A 6,138-nucleotide genomic window follows, 5' to 3' on the forward strand; every position below is an offset into this window, starting at 1 on the left:
GAAGATGTCACCACTACCATTAAGATGGGTAAACGCTCACTTCTCTTATGTAGAGATCCCATGATATTTTCTCCATAATGTTGTACTATCAAATCCAATTGGGTACCCTTTCTTGAATAAGTACAACTCAAATGCCATTTGGGCATGTATCAGATTCCCCTATATAATGTTTGTACAAATAAGGCAATCTAAGGACAGGAGCATAGATGATTTCTTGTTTGGTGGATTGGAAGGATTGTTGCACAATTCTATCCAAGCAAACACTTGGACTTTTTTTAGAAACTCTCCATAGGTTGGTTGGTGATACCATTTTTGTATGAATTTGCAATAACATCCAGGCTACCCTAAGAAGTACTTGACTTGGTTCAGCGAAGTAGGAATGGCCATGGTTTGACATGTTTTTTTGTCAAGAGTGAATTTTTTAAAGGAACACTTATTTGCACTAGGTACTCAATCTCTTGCAGGGCAGAGGAGTGCATGGATATTTGGACACACAAGTGATTCTAGTGTTGAATTTGAACACATTTTTGCTGCTGAGTTTGATGATCATGGAAATATAGACTATAAATAGGATACCATCAACAAAACCTAGGACATATTTCCTTGTGGTGCCCTTGAAAATAACCCAAATGTTATGGCATTGAATTCAAATGGCCTTTGTGGACCCTGAAATTTGTTTTATGCACTAGACTTCATGTTTGAGGAGATAAGACATTGTGTGTACGAAAAGAAGTCCTGTGCGGTTGGTCCTTTCATTTGGGCATTGATCGAGTCTCAAGTGCTTGCAAGTGAACTTTGTATTTTTGTGTCAACCTTCCCAAGGGCAATTAGATGTGACAACTTCCAGTGTGTGATGAGTTTAAGGGTGGGTGCAATCCAAGTCCAGGGCGTAGGGACACTAACACTAAGGGCCTCACTTCCAACATTCACGGCAGCTCCAATTTTCTATCGATGAGAGTCACGCTAATGGAGAAGAAGGGGAAGGGCAAGTTTATTTGTGGCTTCAACAACTTGTCCAACATGTGCAAGTCCATCCAGGCACGCCATGTGAAGGAAATCAACAATGGGAAATTGTGAGAGGAACATGAAGGCTCATATGGTCGTTGTTCGTGGTGAAGTGGTGCAAGCAGGTTTAAGGATGTTGATGGTGTTCTACCCGCTACTCCAACCCGTTTGCAGACTAGCGCTTCGATGACGATCAGGTGATGCCCCGAGCACCCTCAACGTGACTAACTTCCTCGTTAGCATCCGCTTTTCCCTTTATGGTGTCTTGATGCTAAAGCGAGAACAATGTTCTATTTAGTAGCACCTGTGTTTGGGATATCAAGCCCTCGTGATTTGCTTTGGTTCTTTCTTGGGCCTGTGATACTTTTATTTATATTAAATTGCATAATTTTTTGTTGTGAGCTACTAGGTTATTGTTATTGTAAGACCATGTGATGTTTATCTATCTATATCATGGATGTGCAGTTGTGCTTAATTATTTATCTTATGATCTTCTCATGGCATGCCATGCATATTGTCTTACATACACTTGCTCCCACACCAAGAGTCTAGCATGTCTTGTTTGGCACCACCTTATTTATCAATTTTATCACATGATATCTCATGCAATGTATCCTTTGTATAAGTTCTCACTCATTAAATTACATTTGTCAATTTATATAGGGGGTCTCTTTGTTGTGTGTGTATTTGAATTACAAAGCATACTTGAGTAGATGCACACATAAAAGGGGGTCTCTCACTATATCTATAGATTGTCATGGCATCATTCCTTGATTATCTAACTTGTCATGACCTAATCATATTGTCATCAATTCATCAAAAGGGTGAGACTGAAAGTGCATCTATACCCGAATGATATTTTGGTGTTGATGATGATATGATTAGTGGTACTAATGTCATTTATCTAGTTTATTTCAGGACATTGGTCTCTTGGTGATTAATTACGGATATGGTTGATCCCTCATTACAAAACGAAAAAGGCGTCGATTATTCGAAGACTCGATTTTTTATTTTTATCTGACTCATAGGAAAACCACAATGTTAAGAGGGGTTGTAGTGTTTGAAAAAGTTTGGGGATCATTCAAAACTCATGCACAAGCCATCCCATGTGCCTAAGTAAAATTGGATTAATACCCTACCAAATGTCAAGTTTGCTAGGAGCCCCGGGTCTAGTGAAATTTCTCTCGATACTCCAGGTCCTGGGACCATCAAACCCATGGGTCCATGGGCCCCCCTCCACCCCATGGCTATATCTCTGGATGGGTTGGGTCCTCCGGGTCTTCGACCCTGGGTCCCCACAGAGAGGGTTTACCTCTATGGATAGTCTGGGTCCATGGAGCTCTCACCTTTGATATAGTATAGTTGGGAGAATTCAAAGAGATAATAGGACTATCAAGTGTGGCTGCAATACCAACAATTTCATGCTTAACATAAGAAACTATAGCAAGTTCATCCCCGTAAGCATAATGCATATTAGTATCATGGCCATAAGCATGGCAAGCATCAAGTTGATCAAAAAGGGATATTTCAAGCGAATCAAAGGGATCATAGCATTCATCCTTCGGTAAGCACGAAGGGAAATTAAACAATGTATGAGAAAAAGTGTTACTCTCATTAGAAGGTGGGCACGTGTAGCTAATCCACTCTTCCTCCTTTTGTTCTTCACTCTCTTCCTCATCTTTTTCATCTAACGAGCTCACAGTTTCATCAATTTCTTCTTCCATAGAATCCCGCAAAATATTAATCTCTTCCAGGGCAACAGACGTTCTCTCAATAAATTCATTAATATGAGCATTGCATTTATAATTTTCATAGAAATATTTAAGTATAGCAAGATTTTCAGATTTTTAAAACAAAGATTCACTTTCATAAGTACTCTTAAAAGCAACAAATTCTTCTATTTGCTCCACATCATAGTAATCATATACACCATTAGCATAATAAGCCTAGGTTTCATTTTCATTAGAATCACATTGAAAGGGAAGGTGTGGAGCCTCCATCTTAGAGAAACAAGTATAATCATACCTTTAGCACAAATTCCAAACAAAGCAACACAAAATTTCCATTTTATCACATAAGTGTTCCCCTTTCTGAGACAAGCGATAATCCCTAAAGTATTCCAGATGATCCAAAGTGTCTCCGATTATCAAGTTGAACGGGGATTTATCAAGATTATCATAGTTGTATTTAATGTTTTCCACGTAACCATCATAGAGGGTTTTAGGAGGTTCCCCATCTCCATGAGTAGCAAGTACAACTTTTTTTGTGTTTCGTGTTCCATATCCATAACTAAAGATATAAAACAACTTAGAATAGAAAATAAAATTTACTTAGAGATAAAATCCAACAAGCACACACAAGAATATTCACCCCACGCTATTGCTCCCCGACAACGGCGCGAGAAAAAGGTCTTGATGACCCACAAGTATTGGGAATCAATTGTAGCTTTTTTTGATAAATAAGAGTGTCGAACCCAACGAGGAGCTAAAGGTAGAATTTATATTCTCTTCAAGTTCTAGCAACCACCGATACAATTCTACGCACACCAACATTCGCTTTACCTAGAATAAGAATAAAATTACTCTGCAAGAATAAAACTAGAAATACTTTGAGGGAATAATAAAAGCTAATTGGTTGAGTAAAGAGGTTTTGTAGAACAATGAGAAAGATTGTCCCTAGGCAATTGATATCTAGATCGGTAATCATTATTGTAATTTTATATGAGGGAGAGGCATAAGTTAACATACTTTTCTTGCTTGAATCACATGCACTTATGATTGGAACTCTAGCAAGAATCCGCAACTACTAAAGATCATTAAGGTAAAACCCAACCATAGTTTTAAATGTAAAATTCTCTTTAATCCCATACGCAATAACCCGCTTACCCGAGTTTGTGTTTCCGTCGCTCACGCAACTCAGCCAGTAACCAAATCATGCACATATTGGAACACCCTACAATGGGAATCCCACACGTGTGCACGACACAAAGGGTACCATAGGACAACACCAATATAAAGCATGCAACTCAAACTAGTCACGATCACCAATCAATCCATAGAACAAAATGAATCTACACAAACATCATAGAATGACAACACATCATTGGATAATAATATGTGGCATAAAGCATCATGTTTAAGTAGAGATTACAATGGGAAAAGAGAGGTTGCACCGCTGCATAGAGCGGGAGAATGTTGTTGTTGATGGCGGCAAAGTTGTTGATCTAGATCGTCGTCACGATGGTTCCCACAGCAGCGCTCCGACGCCATCGGGAGAGAGGGGGAGAGAGCCCCCTCGTTCTTCTTTCTTGGCCTTCCCCCTAGATGGGAGAAGGATTTCCTCCTCTTCTTCTTCTTGCTTGGTCTCCCTGGACCTCGAGGGGCAGGAGCCCCTCCAGATTGTATCTCTCTCTCCTCTCTCTCTCGCTCTCTCTCTCCCCCCCCCCCCTCTATCTCTCTCCTCTCTCTCTCTCTCTCTCTTTGTGTGTGTGTGTTTTCTTCTTTGTTTCACGCTCCTGTTTTCTGGCTAAACACTGTTTCTTAGATATGCAGAGATACGTAACTCCGATCAGGCTGAAATTTTAACATGATTTTCCCCCGGATATAACCTTCCTTGCGCCCGAAGGACAACTCCAACTAACCTCCAAGGGAGCCGCAAGCTCACCAGGCGTGGCCTAGGGGGCGCCCCCTGGGCTTGTGAAGCCCATGGGCCCCCTGGCATTGATTCTTGCATCCAAAATGCACATATATCCCATAAAAATCCCCGTAAAATTTTATCACATTTGGACTTTGTTTGATATGGATTTTCTGTGAAATACAGAAAACATGCAACAAATATGAATTGACACTGGGTACTAGATTAATATGTTAGTCCCAAAAATAATATAAATAATTATCAAAAGTATGTGGAAGTAGTAGGATAATGGCATCAAACAATAAAATATTATAGATACGTCGGAGCACCCTTCTTCTTCCTCCACCCTAATCTTCATTCTTGAGCTTCCCCACCATTGTGAAACCCTAAATGCTAGACTACTCTTCATCCCTCCTCCACTTAAACTTCACCAAACTTAGACGATTGAAAGAGAATTACTTGTTCTACACTTTAATCAAACCAGTTTGTGATCCACACACTTGTTCATCACCAAACTTGTTTCTCTTGGAGTTTGGGACTCCTATGAGGTAGGAACGAAAGCCAGGAATCTTCCTTGTGTGTGTTGTGCTATGAGAAGTTTCTAAAGGTTCGGTGATCGCCTTCAAGACCAACCACGAGTGATTCGAGACTCAGTCGATGGAGTGACTCAAAGGGAGACCAGGGTGAGCCATTTGGTAGCGTCCGCACCTCTCCAACGGAGGTTAGCACTCCCCCAGGAGTGTGAACTTCGGGATACATCCGCGTCTCTGACACTGTATGGATAATCTGTTTCCACACCTACTTGTGTTTGCTTGCTAGCTAGCTTGTTGCTCTTGCTTACCGAATTAGCTTGCTTGCCTACAGATTGTTACACCACAAATTACATATCTGGAGAACTTATTGTATCCGCAGATCCCTAAAATTGATAGTTACCCTAAAATTTTGTAGTCTCCTATTGTGGTGGCCTCGAATAAACACTAGAACTAAATCATATTGCGGTGGAAGATACTTATTGGTGTCAAATTTAGCATATAAACACTAGAACTAAATGAGACCAGGTATCAACTACATGCAATGACTCATGACATGTAACCAAGACGTAGCTACTCCATGAAAGTGCAAAGTAGCATAACTTGCCAAGCTATCATGTGGAACATCAAACATCTAAAAGTAGTTTTCGCTACGATCCTTCCACCACTTCGGATCTTCTCCATCAAAACAAGGAAATGAGCATGGGACTTTTTTTGTGGGGCGGGTGAGTGAGAGCCTCTGATACCAAAAGGTCACTAGAGCAACATTCTGCAGCAACAACATCAGCTGGGCCTTGGTCCCAGATGACAGTCTCTTGTGTCCTTATGCAGATTTCAGAAGAAAATGTACCTGTCGTGCTGACACCAAGTAAAACTGGTGGTACAATACATTGGCTTGAGTTCCAAATTTCAAATGCCTGCGCACAGAAAGGATTTTCAGATGATTATATATGACAACTGCCAAACAGAC

This window comes from Aegilops tauschii, chromosome 3 (genome assembly GCF_002575655.3).
Source record: "Aegilops tauschii subsp. strangulata cultivar AL8/78 chromosome 3, Aet v6.0, whole genome shotgun sequence".
NCBI classification, from domain to species: domain Eukaryota; kingdom Viridiplantae; phylum Streptophyta; class Magnoliopsida; order Poales; family Poaceae; genus Aegilops; species Aegilops tauschii.